A 20,918-nucleotide genomic window follows, 5' to 3' on the forward strand; every position below is an offset into this window, starting at 1 on the left:
TCGGATAGAGGCGAAGCTGCATGGTCTCAGGGACTTCTAGACCATGCTTTGTTCCCTGGGCTGCCAAGCGCCATAGGCCTTCAGGTGTCAGGCAGGTCTCCAGGAACAGCAGCAGCAGAGGTGCCAGCCACAGCCGTCTCGCGACCTACGGGCAATGGGACAGAGTCAGGGGGTCTAGGAGACACCATCCGTCCTGACCTGCTCCTCAGGCCTGCACCTATGGGATGAGGCTTGCTAGCCTGAAGCTTAGGCCACTTCAGTCACGGCCCCTAGATACAGTCCAAGCAGGCAGCTTCTGCACCAGGAAGCTGCGGTCCTCTCTCCCCCCCACCCCACCAAAAAAAAGGAAAACCAACAGCAGCAAGCCCTAGCCTCCCGAGACTGGTGAACGACTCCTTGGGATATGTGAAGGGACGTCCCATTCATGGAATAGGCTCCCTCAGTTACCCTGATAGCAGCGGCCTCAAGCAGAGGGTAAAGTGCCGTATCAGCGCTGACCTCGGCTCACAAGGGGTCTGGCCCAAGGGAGGAGAGGTGTTGGCACACCAATGTAAAGATCTGCAAACCACTCGCAGGGCTTCCGGAATGTCCCTCCGCTTTATCGAGAGCAGGGCCGTACAGGTGCTGAGACTGTACAGCGACCATGTACTACATCGACAGGCAGGGGGAGCCCATTCGTCAGCTTTGTGAAGGGAAGCTATCGGTCCTTAGGACCTGGCGGTGATCACCTCCTGGGGGTGAGGAACGACGAGGCGGACCGCGTCAAGGGGTCGCTCTTCCTCACCATGAGGGGTCGCTGCGCCCACTAAGGGTGTCTACGACCGTCCAGAGGGGGGGTTTCCTGAAGGGGAATCTGTCTGTATCGGGCTGCAGCACGAGGTGTCCGCAATGCTGTTCTCTCAGTGGTCAAGGGATGGGGGCGATCGCCAACGCCATTAATCTGTAGCAGTCAGAGACCTTCATATTCACTTTCCTGCCTTTCCCCTCCTGCATACAGCCCTGCTCAAAATGAGGAGGGGCTAAACAGATGCCATCTCGATTGCTCTGGCCTGGCCATGCCAGCACGGGTTCAGCATGCTGCTGGATTTCTTGATTGCCTGCCTCGGGAGCCTCTGAGCCAGCGCGATCCTAGCTCCAAGGATCTCGGTCACCTGTGGTGCGCAGACCTGGACCCTCGACATCTCAGGGAGTGATAGATCGGTGGCTGAGATGCGATGAGCGAGCCGCTCAGAACAAGTCCAGTGAGTCCTTCTGAGTAGCAGGAAGCCCTCCACGCAGCTCATGTAACGGGTTAAGTGGAAGTGGATGTTGCCTGCCTGGAGGAGTCCCGAGGTATTCTGCCCGGCCTCTCGCCAGTGTAGGCAAGCTGGGAAATACTTGCCACAGCTAAAGGTCCAGGAACTGATTGTGGCCTCCCTGAAGGCCCACCTAACAGCCATATCAGCCTTCCATCAGTTGCTGGAAGGGGGATTGTGGTCCCCCCCGTTGGATGTCAGTTTGGGCCCTGAAGGGGATGGGAGGCTCTATCCGTAGGCCTGCCTCCCTGGGATCTCGACCTGGTCCTTCCCGGCCCATGGCCCCCCCTCCGCCACCGAAACCCACGGCATCATGCCTTCTTCTCAGGCCTTCCAGAAAGGTGGCCTTCCTGGGGGTATTTACCTCGGCAAGGAAGGTCTCCAGGATCAGGGCTCTGACCTCAGAGCTCCTCCCTCATACTGTAGTCTATAAGATAATGTTCAGTGGGGACCGCACAGGGCCCTTCCAGCCCAATGTGGTTGCCCAGTCTCATTGTGACCAGATTTCCCTGAACCACTCAGTTCGGAGGAGAGGAGAAGGTGGCACTCACCAAAACGTGAGTGGGGCCTTGGCTTCTACATCAGATGTACGAGGCCATTCCAGAGAGCAATGCAGCTCTTCCTTGCAGCATCCAACTGCATGGAAGGCTCACCGGTCTCTGCCCAGCGCATTTTCCTTGTGAATAACTTCCTGCATCGCATTCGGCCACGAGCAGGTGAAGGTGCCGCTTCCGGACACCACAGCTCATCCAACAGAGCTCAAGCTCCATCTACAGTGCTAGGGTAGGGCTTCTGCAAAGCAGCTGCCAGGCTGGCGGTACATACTTTCACGTTCCACCACGCCTCTGTCCAAGGCGCGGGAAGAAGTGGGCTTCAGCAGAGCTGGGCTGCAGGCAGCTCACCGCTAACTCCGGACCACCTCCAAGGTACTGCTTGTTAATCACCTATGTTGGAATGGACATGAGCAAGCACTCGAAGAAGAAAACAAGGTTACTTACCGGTAACTGATGTTCTTTGAGATGTGTTGCTCATGTCCATTCCACAACCCACCACCATCCCTGCCGCCGGACTTGGTGGAAAGAAGGGACTGAAGGGACGTAGGGCTGGCATCGCTTCATATACCACGGCATGTGCATGGGACTCCAGGGGGCACCGGAGCAAGTCCTATGGGATCTGCTAAGGGAGAAAAAGTTCCGGTAACTGTGTACAGAGGCATGCACACACGTATAGTGGAATGGACATGAGCAACACATCTCGAAGAACATCAGTTACTGGTAAGTAACCTTGTTTTTTTATTCCAGATGCAGCACTTTAGCTGTAATATTCCAACAAGGCATAATCCATAGAAGAATTTTCTATCTTCAAAGTGCTTTATAAAATTTAATTCTCACAATAATCCTGTGAGGTAAGAAAGTAACCCTATTCTGCTGTTGGAGAGCAGAGTTACATAAAGTGACCTAAATTAAGCTAGAGAACAAGTCATTGGAAGATGTGGAATCAGAGTTCTTGATCCCAAGCCTCTGTAGAACTGTGAGGCTGTTACATGAAATGTGAATAAAGGAATTTTTACAGTGGGTAATTATTACAACAGGTGTAACACTTCATAGCTGAGGAGAATCACACGTTTCTCTTTCAGAAGACAGTGAATCCTCTGAGTGTTTGGTTTGGTTTTTTTTTTCCTTTCCCCAATCTCATTGCTCCTTTTTTACACAACCCCTGCCTTTCATCAGACTTCACTTTACAACCCCACACTAGTTCATTTTATTTATTTACTTTTCCATTTACACCTGTCTCAAACTCTTCTTGGCATAATATGCGCTGAAATACAACTTCATGGAAACCTCCCTGACTACAAGCATGACTCTGATTGTAACCTGCCTCCTCTCACACTCTAGTTCCCCTGGAAAAGCCTGGTGGGACAGGTAATTCCTGTAGTGTGTCCTGTAGTGTATCATGAAGGTCACCAAATCTAGGCTCTGGGAAGCCATGACGGCAAGAAAGTTCCAAAGCCAAGGTGTCTCCCTTCCGCGAGCCCCTCCTTACCTAAACCATAGAACTGTTATTTCAAACACCTTAGTTAATAGTAGCTTCAGCAGTGTTGGCTGGAGAGCGAGACAGTCGCTCAAGTAAATAGGATTCAGTGCATTTTGGGCATATAGGTAAAACTACCTTAAATTTAATCTGCAGTAAATTCTGCCCCACTTAGGTTTTCATTCTAGATGCTGCTCTGATGTGCACACTGTGAAACGGAAGAAAAAAAAAATCTAAGAAACCAGCAATATCCTATTCTCAAAGTCTTACCATGAAAAGGAAGGCTGGTGGTTTTTCATAGTATGGCTTTTACAGCAACAATAATCTTTATATAAGTAGCTTTGGTTGTGCAATAATGTCACTTTATTGCTTTGTATACTAGAGAGACTTTATAAACACACTTGAGAGCGATACTGTGGCTAAATGAGATTGCTGTTGTCTCCAAAATGACCATTGTCATTGCGGGAAAAGGTAGGAAAAGCCTATTTTAGAGACTCCTCAGATACAGTGCTCAGAATTAATGCTTTAATCATGTGACAGCAACTAATGAACTACCTAATCTTGCAAGGGTTCTAAGGTGATGAGAACTGGCAAGAAAAGAAGGGCTGTAACTGTTGGACTCAGTCCTTACAGCAGTGTGTGGTGGTGTTTTTCTTAAGTGGAATGAGACCAGGTGCAGAGCTCCTACCTGATCACCAGTAAACAGCAAATTAATTCCCTACTTGATCTCACACAGGTGTACAGCGGGTGGGGAAGGAACTGAGAACTTAAGCAGACACCCAGAATGCAGGAAATAATAAACAACCAGAGGTCTCTGAAGAGGCAGAGCACTGTACTAAATTGCTAGAAGGCTGTTTTGTAACCCAAATGGTTTTTTTTCTGTTTTCTTCTGTTAATATGGGTACCTAATAAGACTCAAGAATAAAGTTTGGGAGGTGACCATACCTGGTAAGGACCTTCTGTCTTGCTACTATGTCTTCATCATCTTACAGGTAGGAACAGGATTCTACACAATGAATGTCTTATTTTTCTTTCTAATGGGTGATGGTCTTTCTAGAGCATTCATTTTACAGGTGCCTATTCTGGTGGGTTTCTAGATTCCTCTCCCTTTGAAAACCAAGTGTAATGATAAGCTTAATGCAAAACTCCCCCTGCAAAGTCAGAATGAATGTAAAACCTGTTTTTTGTTCCAGTATCTCTCCAAACCTGTTCTAAGATCTGTCACTCTTTTACTAAAAGGTGAGCCTCAATGGGGTATGAGGAAGATAGAGTCTCATTGCTATAGTAACCCATTTATAGTTAATATGTCCTTTTGTAAAAGTTGAGTGGGGGCTTGGGTTTTTTTGTTTTTTTCACTCAACCTCAGGAACTGGGAGAGAGGTTATAAGAGGAGTTGGTGAATTGTAAGTTAAATTTTTTTTTTCCAGAGAAACATTATCTAGTTGGCATTTGCAGCTATGTTGTTAAATGGTGTTGAAGGCTTTAATGAAACATATGGTTAATCAAAATATGTAAAAATGAAATGGCTGTTTTTTTGTTTTTTGTTTTTTTGTTTTTTATAGTGGTAGGAGCTTAATCATAGCAGCTTGGTTCCTAAGGGTACTGATCTATGGAATTATGCTGTCCAGAAATGTTTTAAAGATGTCAGTGTTCTAGTTAATAAGGGGTATACTTTGAACTGGTTGCCTTTAGGGGAAGTATTCCAGAAGGAAGAAGCCTTGAGTAGCTTTGTGCCTTTAAGGCATGACTAGATAATTGTGGCATAATGGGACTATATGTGAGAGCAGTGTTGCTGCCTGTCATCACCAATAAGTAACAATAAGGGCACCATCTTTCTGTGAACTATTCAGCAGTAAGGCAGCACTAAAAAAAGGAAAAGGAAATGAGCAAAAGAGAGCAGTTTAATTATGCTGACCTGTTTTGTGCTTGTGTTAGATTTTCAGGGGGAAGGCAAGAGTGGGGATGGGAGTGGACAGCTGCTAAATATTTTTTGTGTACACTTAAGGATTCAAATAGAAAACCTGGCCTCAGTCAGGGTATTCCCATTGTCTACTCCCTGCAAAAGCAAGACACAGGACAAACAAGCTGCTTCGTAGTTGTTAGTATAGTTACTCAATGCTACTCTTTGTACCTTAGTTATAACAATGTCTTAAAGAGAACAACAATGTGCCCGATCCGCAGAATATGGATAATGGAGACAACTAAATATTGCTTTCTGGTTAGTCTTACTCATGGTTCTCCCCCATTGTTTTGAGCCAATGTGTATTCCATTCCCTTCATTCAAGGATTCAAAAGGTCTCTGCACACCAAAGGAAGAGAAATAGAGCATATTCAAACCCCCACTTTACTATATTGCAATTTATTTCACAAAACGACTTGGACACATGTTCTAGCTGGTCTCATAACTCAGGTAGCTCTTCTGTCAGCTTGCGTGAAAGTCTTTTATGTAGCATGGTCTTTTCCCTCTAATGCTCAATCAGCTGTTACCACTAATTAACCAACTGTTGGATAACCCGTACTGATTTAAGACTGCCATGGTAATTCTGTATTATTTAAATGCCATATTATAAACGAGAGTACAAATAATAAAGAACCTAATAATGAAGAATGTTTTAGGGGGTGGTTTTTGTATTTTTCTTGGAAGAGCTGTCAAATGTGACTAGAGAGAACTCCATAGTCAAAATCCAGGACTAATCCACATATTTCCTTTTAAAAAAGAGACTGCATTTGAAGAGTTATGTTTGGATAATGGTATATTATAGTTTTGGCTTTTACTGCATAATCAGCTGTTGGCCAATAATCTGAATGTCAGTGTGGGGAAGACTGAGTTTTTGCTATAAATCCTGAAAATCTGGGTTTATGGCTTTGTCCTTTCTGGTCCTCAAATCACATCTGGCTGATAATGGGATATGATTCTTGCTTTAATTTTTACAGAACAATGACTGACATCTGTGGTGGCTCTTAGGAGGCTTAAAGCTGAACAAAAGAATGGTTTGTGTGTGTTTAATTTATAAAAAGTATGTAGTAGGATGTTCTATATGATGATTATTTATTTGTGTTCAGTTTTTGACAGTAATATGTAGGATACTGCTTTAATAGAAGTCCATTCCTAGCCTTCATAATAAGCTAGATTCCTGTAAACTAATGTGAATAGGCACCTTATAATTGAGAGAGATTGTGCACTACTTAAGCACTGTCCTGAATAGGGGCATAAAGTCTGATTGAAGTCAATGCTTAAAATTAAGCAGTGTTCAAATGCATTCCTGAATTGAAGCCTATATGGAGATGGAGTCAAGAAGGAATTTAGCTTCCATCCAATACTAGGTATGAGAAGAATGATCATAATCACTGTCTCTCCAAAGCAGTGATGCTTTGCAATATTGTAACATGCTGGGACTAAAAGAATATTTGCTAACTGGTTTTAAATGTGCTCTAAAAATCAGCTTAGGTTAACATGGTTAAGGTTTACCTAACCAATGGGGAAAAAGCCACAGCCATTTTAGCTCATGATCTGGACCAGGTCAGAGGGACTGTGTACAGCATTGAGACCTTACCAGTGTAGTGGGTCTTATTTTCATAGAATCCTAGAAGATTATGGTTGGAAGGACCTCAGGAGGTCATCTAGTTTAGCCCCATGCTCATAGCAGGACCAACCCCAATTAAATCATCCCAGCCAGGGGTTTGTCCAGCTGGGCTTTAAAAACCTCTAAAGATAGAGATTCTACCACCTCCCTAGGTAACCCATTCCAGTGCTTCACCACCCTCAGAGTGAAAAAGTTTTTCCTAATATCCAACTTAGACCTCCCCCACTGCAACTTGAGATCATTGCTCCTAATTCTGTCATCTACTATGATCTATTGTCTGCTAGAACAGTCTAGTTCCATCCACTTTAGAACCCCCCTTCAGGTAGTCGAAGGCTGCTATCAACTCCCACCTCATTCTTTTCTTCCACAGACTAAATAAGCCCAGTTCCCTCAACCTCTTCTCATAAGTCATGGTCCCTACCCCCCCAATAATTTTTGTTGCCCTCTGCTGCATTCTCTCCAATTTATCCCCATCCTTCCTGTAATGGGAGGACAAAACTGGACACAATACTCCAGATGTGTCCTCACCAGTGCTGAATAGAGGGGAATAATTACTTCCCTCAATCTGCTGGCAGTGCTTCTAATAATTCAGCCCAATATTTCGTTAGCCTTGGCAACAAGAGCACACTGTTGACTCATATCCAGCTTCTTGTCCACTGTAACTCCCAGGTCCTTTTCTGCAAACTGCTGCCTAGCCAGTTGGTCCCGTCTGTAGCAGTGCATGGGATTCTTCTGTCATAAGTGCAGGACTCTGCACTTGTCCTTGTTGAACCTCATCCGATTTCTTTTGGCTCATTTCTCCAATTTGTCTAAGTCACTCTATATCTTATTGCTACCCTCTAGTGTACCTACCACTCCCCCCAGCTTAGTGTCATCTTTGAACTTGCTGAGGGTGCAACCCACCCCATCCTCCAGATCATTAATGAAGATGCTGAACATACTTTATTTTGTTTAAAGTTTAGACTACTCCTAGTCTAGAAAAGCTGTTTTAAAAACCCCCAAAAAACTACCATTTTAAGATGAGGAACAGCAATCTCTATTGGACATGCAAACTGAACTTGTTTTAGCCCAGTGTAAAAGACAGACTTCCTAGCCAAAGGAATAAGATTCCACCATTCATGTTAAGGGGAGTTAGAACAAGACACACTTTCTTATATTAAAGCAAGTTACATTCTGAAGTATTTTTTTTATTTCCTCATTTATTTCTGTGTTTTAGACCTTTCAGTCTTGGTGCTTATAAACATATAAACCTGCTGCTACACCTCACACTTACCTTTACTGATACCTGTCAAAATGGTCCTGTATAAGGTGTATGCTTGTACATAGGTATCACAGACACCTCCCTTTTCCTCCACTCAATGGCTATGCTGTCTGGGAATGTAGGCAGCGTGGCTAGTCATGTCCTGATGTGGGCAGCAAGCATTGCAAAAGCATGTCAACCTGTATGGGTTGTCTGTTCCAATTTGGAAAAAAATCTGTTTGAAAGTTGCAGCAGGGGAGACTGGGACAGACTGTGCAGCGGAACCTGGTGTCTGAAAAGGAAGCTTCTAAAAAGAGCCAAGAGCTGTATTTAAAGATGGCAGACTGAGAATGAGACTTTACTGGGGGTGGCGGGCACAGACTTCACGAAGTTTAATGCTTTTAAAGAGGAATGAAGTGTATATCTACCCCAAAGATAAAGCTAAGGCTACCGAGGAGTAGAGGAAAGGAGAGGAACGGATGGAAGTTATACCCCAGTAATACTCAGACGCCGCAAGTGGCTCTTTAATGTGTCTCCTGCAATTCTTTGCAGCACGATGATATTAAAACACTGTGATTTAATTGGTTAATAGCTTAGACTGGCTTATAATCAGGATGCTTTTATAAGTTATTAACCAGTCGTAGTTGATTAAATTCTTGGTCAGTCATTTTGCTATAGCTAGGTTTTGATATGGTTCCCCTTCATCATCGTATTGAGTGCTGTGAGGGAGGAGTAAAAGCAAAGATGGAGGGAATGATTCTGGGCTCAACAAGCCTTGTCGTTGATGGTAGAGAAATGTTACTTCAGTTGCCAAGTGTGACTGAAGAAACGTTTCAGCATAATGTGCACTAGACAAACAAATTTAATCAGAGTTAATGTAGCATTTGCTAGTGCTGCCTATGTGTGAAAACTGCAGCCCCTGAAATGGATTCTTTACTCCTAAATCAGGATTCTGTGAATTATGAGTGAGGAAAAGATTGTTTCCTGAATGGTTTTAAATAAGTTAAAATGTTTGTGGAAGTATAACTTTGTGTGGACTCATTTTTTATTACTTATTTAACACTGTAGCTCTACACATGCTTTGCAAAATGATCGGATCAGAAGAGCTTGCATGCTAGAACACAAATGCAGCACCCGGGCAGAGTTTGGCATAAGAAGAATTTGTGAAAGAAGGAGGTTTGAAAGAGAGGGTGATTACCAGACCTAAGTGGGAAGCTCTTCAACTACACAGAGCAACAGGGAAGAAGTTCAGGGAACTAATTAGAGAGGAGTGGGAGGAGCAGAGAGAGTGAGGTACTTCACTGAGTCGATTCAGCCTTTGGGAAGTCAGTCTGGTCTAGTGGTTAGAACATTAGACTAGCACTCTGAAGGCTTAGGTTCTGTTCCCAGCTCTGCTACTGGCTCTCTGACTGGTCCATTTCTTTACTGCTGTGCATGCTTCCTTGTCTGTAAAATAGGGACCCTTTCATGAAAGAGGCTGTAAAAGTACAGTGGTTTCATAGTTAAATGATGGTGCAGATTGAATCTCTGCCCGATACCCAAAGTCCCACTGTATCCATCCAGGCTTGGCTAGGAATGACAACTGGGTTTCTCTGTGCTCTGAGGTTGTGGCTCCTCTTGTCTGCTCCACTGCTGAGGTCAGAATAGTTATAACCAGAGGCAGGTGGAAACAACCTGGGCAGAATGTTTTGAGCAGTCCACAAAACACTTTCAAAGGGGATATATTTCTTGTGCAGCGTCTGAGAAATCCTATGCAGGGTATATTTGGAAATACCTGACCTTTGAGTAACTTTGTCAATTCCTCCTCTCCCTGCCCCCCCAAAAAATAAAATAAAATAAACTTGCTTGTTAGAAATAGCTTTGAACCAAGGCTAAGTTTCTTTCTTGGAAGAGATGGGTTCTGATGTGCATAAGAGGTAGGGCAATAGCTCCTCCCCTTCTGTCTGTGTGCATACATTGCATATATCATTCAGGTGTTAATGTGCTAAGTACAAACATTTTAAAGTTAGCAGTATCCTAGATTATGTTCTTCCTCCTTCCTCACTGTAGAGCTTGCATTCTGTCTCATTCCTTCACTGCTAGGTTGTTTACCTGAGAGCAAGAGAGAGCTTTTCTTCAAGAGAAAATGGAGTATTCTTTAATTGATGGAGCCACCATTCAGGACTTTAAATTAACAAGCTATAGGGATAGGCTTAAAAACAACAAATTAATACTCTTTCAAAGGTGGCAAAAACAAACAACCTTTTAAGACCTGAGTTCTGTTCTGCTTGAGGAGCAGCTGACATTTCAAAGACCTAGGGCAGCGCAAGAAATGAATCGTAGATGACAGGGAGCTGGGAGGGAGAAGGATGAGGTAACTGATTACCCACCCGCCCTCCGCCATTAATCTGCTAGGTAAGGCTTTGATTACACAGTTGCCCAAAAGTGCAGTTGAAGAACAAAGCAGTTAGTTGATCTGTTTCTCTCCCTTATTCTCCTGCCTTCAGTCATGTGTGTCACAGTTCAGTGCAATTACACATGTATTGCCCCTCAGTTCATGCAGAAAGGGCACCCACTGTCAGGCTTCCAGTTCCCCTGGCCATCACCTTTTTTGGGTGTCTTTCTCCCTTCTAACTAGGGTATCCATCTCCAGGCTGTCTTCCCAGCGTGTGTTGTTCCCAGCACAGACAGGTTGCCCAAGGACACCTGCTTGCTTTCTCTTCAGAGATGGTTAACGGGTGTAATTGCAACAGTTAGAAGTTGCCTCTTCTTTCTTTCTATACAGCCTCCTTTATTCTTAAAGTAAAAGCTCTACAGAGAAAACCTGTTAAAATCAATAAAAGAGCCTACACACAGCTTAATAACTTCCCAGAGCTAATCCCAACTCTCACATGGATTTTGGCAGGAGAAGTCCTTCAGACCCCCCCCATCTGATGTGGAGTTCAGCCCTACACTAGCCCAGGAGAGCTTAATGTAGCTAAGAGAGGCCAATTAGCCATAGACTGCACCTGGAGGGGAGCTGTGATGCAGTGAAGCTTCATTGGGGATGAAGCTTACTTGGGTAGAAACAGGTGGGCCTCTGTAAAGCCAGGGAGCTGGCAACAGAGATTAGGGGCAGAAGGCTGCAGCCATACTCACTGATACCGGGGGGAAGCAGTTTGTAATAGGAGTAGTAAAGTCTGAGAGCGTATATATGTGTACTCTTGGTTTGAGGATACCTGAACTGGAGCCCAGAGTAGAGAGTGAGCTCAGGTTCCCCTACCAGCTACTGTGGGAGTGGCACAGTCAGCATAGTGAATGTGGAGACTGCCTGAGATTTTGCAGAAAGGGATTCTGATGGGACCCCAGAAGGGGGTTGTGATTTGACTGGAGGGCTAAGCCATGAAGGAGAGGCGCAGAAGTTCCTGACGAGCAAGAAAGGGGCTGCAGAGCGAGTAACTGAGGTATCGGGCTGAGTGACCAAAGAAAGGGGTGCAGACAGTGGTGAGCTAATTGCCACCTCGGAGCTCATTTAGGCATCACCAAGCAGTGAGTAGAGTAGTCTGTTACACCCTACCTAAGGGGGATTCTTTGTGGTTACCAGTTCATCACCACTTCAGCTCAGAACAGGCCCCCAGTCTTATGAGACCTCAGTAGGCCAAGTCCTTCCACCCGTACCTTAAGGATTGGGCTTTCTGTGGCTCGGGGTCTTGTCAGTTGGCTGGATCAGGAAGAAGGCCCTGAGTCTGAGTCAGGCTATTTATCCAAAAAATCCTTTATTTATCTGTTGGCCATGGAGAATCCAGTTGTGAACTGGTATATGCAAACTGCTCCAGGGGGCTTCAAAGGAAAGATCAGAGGAAGTACATTATCATCACCCTCTCTATTGGAGTAGGTACATACAATGCCCCAATAACACAACTGCATTTTAATACAATGTACCCCCTGCCCAAAGGTATTAACCCTAGTACAGTAATGTTTAACTTCAATTCAGTTTGCTCAGGATATTGTCAGTCTGTCACATTACGTATGCAACATCCCACACGTTGGTATCCATAGAAATTGTGTCTCAGTGGTAGGAGCTGATGATGAACTCTTGAGAAATAAAGATCCTGTTTTCATGCAAAATTCCTCAGTCGGAAAGAGGTAAGGGAAGAAAAATGATTGATAAATAGATCTGTTTCTGGTTGCAAGTGTATTTCAAAATACTCCTTGAGGCAGCAATAGCTTTTTATAATCCTGCACTTAGCAGCCACACTAGCCTAGAAAAGTGTTAGGTCCACAAGCTGCGATGAAGAAAGTGAAATTTTAAAATAGTGCATGCTGTTCTTGAGATGTAATATTCAAGAATCTTCTTACGTAATTTATTGGTGAGAATACAGTTTGGTAACTAAATAAAATGAACATACTCTTTTTGACCACTAGATTGTAGGTGAGAGGTGAGTTGTTAAGACTGGACATAGGCAATATGTGTAGTCTTTAGTGCCACATTGTTTCTAAGCCTTCCATCCATGTCAAGTCAGTAAATACACTGTAGTCCTAATCTCCCTCTCTGGCATTAATGTGAGAAGGGGGTTTGTACTCACAACTGACACTTGTCTTGGTTACATACAATAGAGTAATTCCCACTAACTTCAGTGTTGATGACTTAGATGCACAGGCCTGATTAATTGGCCATACTAGTATTATAACACCTCCCCCCACAACATGTCAATAGTTTGCATCTTCTACAAAGCAAAAGCAACTTCTTAGAGTAGTTGAAAGACCTAATACCAGCACAGATCAGGCATGTAAGCTCATTACCCACCAGCAAAGGAAAAACTACTTGCTCAGTAAAATAGTTTATCAAGCTAAAAAGAGAATTAGCACATCTGAGGTGCATGCATTTCCCAGTTACTGAATAAACCTGAATTGGTATGGGTGGGCAGGGCACAATACTTCCTTTCTGACCTTCTGCCAGCACATTTTAATACAGAGCTTAAAGCATCACCCTCTACTGAACTGGCATGATAGTTCAGTTTTCATGTCTGCTCAGGCAAGACTGAAAATTCATTTGCTCCAAATGGGCTTCCTGTCTGATATTTCTGACTTGTACATTATCAGTGTAGCCTTCAGTGGAAGTATAGGTTGTTTCAGCCTCTTTTGTAGATGGCAAATTTCCACTGTATATTTGCAAGCACTATCTTGTGTCAAAGGGTTGTATCTGGCACACATTTTGTTCCAAGCAGAGTACATTTATTTGATTATTTTCTTCACTGTCATTGTTTTGGAAACAGAGAGAATCTTTTCCACTGCTGCCTCCTAACTACCCTGGCACTGCATAATCCCCTTGATAATATCTGCATTGTACAAGATGTTTGTTACATTTATGGCTAGACCCTATGGCTAGTGGTATTTCTCTGATTAGAATAAATTAATAACTGGCCTCAACTGGAAAAAATCCTTTTTAAAAATAATGGGAGGATGGACAAGAAAACTCCAGCCATTCGTATGAACAGGCAATTAGAGAGAGATCCCAGTATCATGGTGCTCAACCACCAGTTCAGAATGTGGAAAAGAAGACTCTGACTTTCTGCTCCAAAAACGCAGGAACTGCTTGAATTAAGTGGCGATTCCCTTTAACCGTTGGTACTGCTGGGACTTTTGTCCACTCCATAGACTTTTATCCACTCCAAGGTCTATTTTAGGGGAATTTTCTGGGAACAGGAATTGTCCCACCTAATCTGGTGTGCTAAGTATACTAACGGCCCATCTAGTCAAGTATCCTGTTTCCAGTAATAGTCAGCTTCAGGTGAAGGTGTATGACTAATTATTCAATAATGTTATCAGAAAAGCTTTTTCCCTAACTGCAGGCATCTAGTGATTGGCTTACATCCAAAAGCAAGGTTGGGTGTCTCAAGGATCTATATGAGGTCCAGTCTTATTTAGCATGTTCATTAATTATCTGTAAGAGTGTAAATAACAGATTAAGGAGTTGTGACCATCAATTAGGAGTGTTTGTTGGGGGAGGGAGGGAGGGAATACAAAGGGATCTTAAAGATTAAAGTTGGGGCAAGAAAATAGGAAAGTGGGATTATTTTGGGAGTAGGAACAAACTAATACATCTGAGGAAAAATAATCTGAAACACAAAGATCCACTTGGAAAAGAGGATAGCAAGTTAGAGATAAGTTTCCAATGAGACATAGCGGCAAAAAAGTCTAATGTATGCAGCGCAAAAGTCACAGTATGCAATCATGGAGTTGTCCTTCTCTGTATGCCTCTGGTGATTCTGTTAAGTCCAGTTCTGGGTACCTCCATATGAGACAGAAATTGTTATAGGCCATTTAGAAAAGAGCATAAAAAATAGTGAGGAGGTTGAAGGCCTTCTGAGGGGAAGGCTAAGGTGTGCTGTAGGTGTAGTTGGTGTAAGCAATGACTAAGGAGGGACATAGTTCCTTTCCACAACAACAATTGTTGGCAATTCTATTTGGTTCAGAGGGTTATAGCTAGGAAAGAAACAATTAGAATGAATATCAGGAAAACTAGCTGAGACTGAGAGTGATTTGAATATGAAATAGTCTCTCGTGGTGGCCACCTCCATTTTTATTTAAAATTAAACAGGAAATTTTTAAAAAGCAAAGAAAGTAGAGTTAGGCAACAACCTTACACTGATAAAGAGACAGTCTGGTTGACCCAATGTAGGATGGTTTTCTCCATCTTTAAAGTCTGATTCATCACAGGGCAATATGGTTAAAAGTAACAAACATTTGAAGTTTTTCTCCATGTGTCTAACAGAGAGAAATGGTACTGATAGAGCCTTACAAACCAGTACAATACCTGCCTGAGCAACTGTATAATTTTTGGTTAGGTTTGCAGTGGTATTTGCGTAAAATATCTTGTTTCATAAAGTGGTGATTTGTCACTGCTACAATTAACTTTATCAGTTTTCACTGTAATTCCCTGTTTTCAAGAGTTTGTAACTCTGCTGTATTAAAAACTTACTGCTTCCTGAAGTTAGGCACTTTAAGTGTGAGCCCAGAATTGAACAACCGTATGTTTAAAATATCCTTTTAAACTCTTTCTAAAATATAGTACTAGGGCTACTGCGAGGGTTTGCACTCTTAAATATCTGTCCTTGTTAAAACACAGTTTTGAAAGTCTCTCAGCATGGTGCTGCTGAGTCATGATGTGAAGTTGCAGCATCATGACATGATGATGAAAAATCTCTCAAGGGAGCATCAGGCAGGTCAGAGCTTTTGAGTATTTTATGAAACAGTTAAAATGCACCAATCACTTTTCAATGGCATTGCAGAGTGCGCCAAGTCAATAATTAATTTCCAGTACACAGTTCATACAGATTTGGAGCATGCTGGCCTTCATGCTTGGCAGCAGCCTTTGTATCATGGACTGTAATGGTTTGGATAATGGTACCAAAGACAAGCATTTAAAGGGGGATTAACAGGCTTCTTAATGTTTAGCATCTACATTCTTAAAAGCTCTGTACACACATTTACATGATAGAACTATTATGTTGTATGACCCCAATCACTTGCCATTTAACCTCTCCTTAATCTTGTATGGACACTGCTCACCACAGGAGGTGGTAGAGTTTATGGCAGAGTTCCCCAGCTTTTTTGGGCCTACTCTACCAGTCAGATCTTCCCATTCAGTGTCTCAGGCTCCAGCCCATGTTGAAGCTTAGGCTGCCACCAACTCCAGTCTCATAAATGGTTTTGAAGCTGCTCAAACTCAAATGTGAGTTGGATCTTTCACAAATGATCAGGGATGGCTAGTGGTGATATACCAAAGCTATGGGATATGTCTAGGACCCAGGGTCTCAGAGCCTGGGCTTCAGCCCAAGCCCAGGAGTCTACACTGCAGTGAAACAGTCCCAAAGCCCCAGCTGCAGGTGTCTAATTGCAGTGTAGATCTGCCCTAATAAGAAAAGAAAAAGCTAAGCCTGATGCTTCATCATTCACTTAGCCTCTTGTGCAGCTAAACAGCAGTGTTGCAAATTCAAAGGGGCAGAAACAAAAGGATTTAAGGGCTGCATATCTTTCTTGGCTTTTAGTTTCTGAGGGGAGTTTGTGAAGACTCCAGCTGGAGTTGCAAACTTTAGGAAAACACCTTTAAATTCTAAATTTCCAGTGGAACCTAGGATGCTAAGCACATGCTCAGATTGCCCAAAGCTGCTCTTATTTTAAGTTGAAGTGGCAGTAAAAGCAATGTAGCCTGCACTATCCATAAGGTATATGCACTCACCTATGATTAACCTTACTTGGCCATTAAATGTCATAGTTGCTGCGTACACATGCAGCTGAAAGAATAGACATTTGTCAGTAAAAAGGTGAGCGAATGAAAAAAGTTGTGAAATGACATTTTTCAGAAGGGTTGTCATATCTCAAGCATGGAGGAAAATTGCTTTCTGTAAATCTTGGCCCAACAGAACAAAACACATTTCTTTCCAGTTGGGAAGCCATTCTCATCGACATAATGAAGGCATTGTAAGCTGTGACTTTTGCAAACTCTGATAGAAACCAATCTGCAATCTTGACAGATATGATCTTTTCCAGGATGCACTGTTCATTTACAGCACCAAGAGACCTCAATTAATTTGTGAGCGAGGAGAGCAGACTATGAACTCTTCAGCTCAGCCTAGGTGGAGATATCCCTGTCTGAATTTATGTTCTGGTAATTTAAAAAAGATTTATATTAAGCTTTTCTTTCATTTTGAGAGTAGATTAAAATTCTAATGGAAACCATTTGTATGCATTTGTTGAATTGAATAATATTTATTGCGGTGTGAAAAGAGGGGGAAAGAGACTGACATGCTGCAAAACTTTGCCAACAATAAAGTTAGTAAGGTAGGAAAAAGTAAGAAAAACCCAACTCAGAAAGAAAACACTTAGATGAGTCTGCAGAAATCTTAGTGCTTTATTGAAGTGTCATGAAAGTAAAATACAGGTATTTTTAAACAAACAAAATAAGAGGCTACCCCAGCATGCATGCACGCTCGCTCTCTCTCTCCACTCCCCCCATCTCCCCTTAGCCCCAGCCACTGAAACCTTTCTCTGCTTGCGATGACAAGCCCTGGACCCTCGGAGAAGGAGCTGCCCCCTGCTGTTGTCACAGGCTGACAGGGCCCTGCGGCCACGCCGAGTATAGTATCAATAACTAGGACCTACCAGAATTTGAGACCATTCCAGACCTAGGTTCCAAAATCTGATAGGTCCTGGTTATTGGTACTACACCGGCAGGTGAGGGCTCCCACTGTGGGAGCAAGTGTCCTCCTGGCTCCTCCGCCTCCATGCTGGATGAATGAGGGAGCCACGGGGATCAGAGCCCGTCACACCCAGCATGGTGAAGTGGGCGACAGTAAATGGGCCTGCAGACACCCCCCCCCCCAAGTGGGGCGCTGCTGCCGTCAATTGGTGGGGTGGAAAGTGGAAAACGGGTCCACAGACACACCCCCTCCCACCCCATGAGGTGCTGCTGCAGGGGGGTCACAAATGAAAGTATTGGCCCCTGGGTGCTGGAGACCCCCGGTACACCACTGCTGTTTACCATTCAAACCTTCCCTTCTTGAATTCCTTCCCCACTCTGTCTGACAGAGCCAAAGTTTTCTCCTCTTCAGGATGAATTGCAAAGCCGTTGTATTTACTTGGTGGGATTTTCAAAAGCACATAAATGACTAAGGAGCACAAGTCTCACTGAAAGTCTTGTGCTCCACATTCAATGGGACTTGCATTCTTAAGGGCTGTTCTGTACACCAGTTTTTGTACCAGTATGATGACTTTTGGATAGAGGTGTGCTTTTTTTTAACCGAAATAATTCTCTCAATATAACCTCTAGTATGGATGCAATTATACTGGCATACTCTATACCAGTATAGTTTATTCCTGTACAGGAAAGTGCATCCACACTGAGGTTGTACTCCTTTAATTATACTAGTATGGTTAAAGCAGTACAACTTTTTGTGTATAGAAAAGGTGTGACATGCTCTCATATTTCCAACCCTGGGGCTTTTCCCAAGAGGATGGCTTGAGGGCTGGATATGAGGCGTTTTGTGTTGGCTGGCATTGGTTCTATTGGTGAACTGTATGTGTCTTTATAGTTGGCACATTTGGACTACAAGCTCTTTCTGGCTAGGAACTTGTCTCCATACCTGAATGCAAAGCACTTGGCAAACTATTGGTGTTGTACAAACAAAGGTACATAAACTAAAACCAGTAATCAGGGTAGGGATTGGACTGCAGCCCTAATTAAAGTATTAAATTGTTACTAGTACCAAAAGGAAGAAATATGTGAAGCTGGGCAACACTATAGAAACAGCGTACCTGTCGACAGTGGGAAGGGGTGGGGGAAACAGACCATCAACTGTAATGACTTGAAAACATTAAACACATAGATTATATTGTTCTTTAATGTATGTATGTATTCTTCTGAAACAAGGAGTTTACTGGGGGATGAAGGGGAGCAATAAAATGAAAGCAGGAAATTCATCCAGACCTGTCATTAATTATTTACAGATTTCTTAAGGCACTCTCTACTCAAACACATTAATTTTATTTGACATTTATCAGTCACTTTCATCATTTGAACTAGTGTGTGCATTGCTTTAAATAGTAACCAGATAGTGTAAAAGTAACCAAATAGTGTAAAAGTAACTAGACTTGACTCTTGGCCATACTAAAATCCAGTACCATAAACAAGAAGTAACCTGGCATCCAGACATCTTAAAAACCTCAAGACCAGTCACAAACAGCAACTAAACTTTCTCAACTTTCAAGGGTTGATCAGACTTCATTTAGGGCCAGCTTTTTGTGTCTTACTCATGCTAAATACTATCTTACTCATGTTGAGATGAATGGATTATCAAGAAAGCTCTCAATGAGGTTAGTCACAGAGTAAGTGACATCATAAAACAGGAACAAGAGTAATGATTTTTACAATATCCTTTCAAAAATGTCTAGAGGGTCAAAAATTTTAAATGTGTGTATGCTTTAAATTGTATCCATATTTAGGCTCCTAAATAAAGTGGGCTGATTGTTCAGAATGCTCTTTTGTGGCGAGGAGGAGGATGGATCAAGCCCAAACCTGGGGTCTGATTCTGATGCCCTTAGTTCATGAGCAGTCACCATGGTCTCAACGAGATTGTGCAAGTACTCTTCATGAGCTAGTGTGACAGAATCAAGCCCTTGATGAATTACCAGCCAGCAAAATTATGTCAAGGCTTTTTCTTTTCTGGGCTGGCCTGTGACAAGAACTTGCATAAATAATCATCCCCTCATTGTACGACTCTCCCGAGCGTGAATCTTTTCCTGCTGTTTTTATCTCAACTCTTGCGTTTCACTGAACTGTACAATAAATCCCCTTTTTTGTAATACAATGCATTTCTCTCCCCATTCTTCTGTTGCCTTTAGGAATCTTATTTGACAAAGGCCTCGCTAATGGAAATGCAAATTTCCTACCTGTCACAGAACACTTTCTGACAGCAGTGGCACAGCAGATTCAGAATGCCAAATTCCTCCCAGGCATGATGGTTTGTAATTTCACTGAAGGCAATGAAGGTTATTCCTGCTCACACCTGGGCTGAGTTTGACCCAGTCTGCGTGCTAGCATCATGGAGAGGGACAAGTATTTTTCAACTCTGGGACATAAATAAAAAACTGATTAGATTCAAAGCCTTATTAGGCATTGATTTATTCCAGCCATTCATCCATTTCCTGTTTAATAATTTTGTTTTAATAGACAGCCAACTTCTCTCTTCATTTGTTAGTGATGCATTAGTGAGTCTGGCTCTGATAGTGTCCTATCTAATCTTATCTTCTAGGGTTGAATGAAACCATGTACAGAAAACCATACAAGGCTCTTGCCTGTGTAGTTTAGCAGATTAAACAATGTCTCTTGCCTTTACAGTCCCAATTTAAGTCAAGTGAATGACCTTTCAGTGGTTTAAAATGGAATTGCCTGAAGTCTTCAAATAATCCTCAGGTAATGCATATAGAATTGGGCAGCTGTGCTTGGGAGATGCTCAGATAGCCACCAGAGAAAGAGAATACCCTCAATTTTTAGAAAAGGCAATTTCTTATTTAGGCTTGGAAGTTTTAGGAAGTTGCACTTGTTCTACTTTCCCTTTTCTTTGGAAAACCTAAAGTATTGCACATGAAGGGCTTTTCTTCTGCATGTTAATGTTTCTTTTGCTAAGGGGCCATATTGCATCTAAGGCAATACAGTGGGTGAAATGCTGCCTGCGTTGAAGCCACAGGCAGAAAAATGACATGAAGCCTGAGTGAAAACTCTGACTTCAATGGGTCCAGGATACGTGGGATCAACAATAATGACAATACTTTTAAATGTACAAATCGCTTCCTTGACCTCCACTTCTAAAGCACATGCTAGTATGTAGGAATAGGAAATAAAATAAAGTGGCTCTTCTTTCTCCCAGCCCCTGACACTCTCACTCATAAACACCCGCACACTTGTGAACACACATGCGTGTTCAGCTCTTTTTTTCTCTCTCCCACTCTAACTCTTTCCTTTTGTCTTTACTAAGGGCCTGTCTACACTACAAAGGTAAGTCGACTTAAGTTGATATCCAGCTGCAGCAGTAATTAAGTCAGGCGTGTCCACACCAAGCTTGTTGTCTCAGTGGAGTGAGTCCTCACTAGCAGTGCTTGCATGGATGCAGAGAGCAGTGTGCCATGTGTTGCTATCCCCCAGTGCAACTAGCTGCAGGGGATTTTGGGAAGGGTTGGCAATGCCTCATGGGACCAAAAATTGTCGCAGGGTGGAATGGGAACGTGGCTTTGACCTCCCATCATGTTGTT

The 20,918-nt window shown here is 43.1% G+C and overlaps 1 long non-coding RNA gene across 1 annotated transcript; it reads left to right on the top strand.

Moving 5' to 3' along the window:
* Positions 1-4,159: 4,159 nt before the first annotated feature.
* On the top strand, positions 4,160-9,422 carry LOC137155572 (uncharacterized). The gene is made up of 3 exons (XR_010920537.1): positions 4,160-4,318; positions 6,261-6,317; positions 9,219-9,422. It is a non-coding gene; the product is annotated as an uncharacterized lncRNA (long non-coding RNA).
* The last annotated feature ends 11,496 nt before the right edge of the window (positions 9,423-20,918 follow it).

The sequence above is a fragment of the Emydura macquarii genome, unplaced genomic scaffold, assembly GCF_026122565.2.
Source record: "Emydura macquarii macquarii isolate MOO-44397 ecotype Brisbane River unplaced genomic scaffold, CSIRO-AGI_Emac_v2 contig_1363, whole genome shotgun sequence".
Taxonomy (NCBI): Eukaryota; Metazoa; Chordata; order Testudines; family Chelidae; genus Emydura; species Emydura macquarii.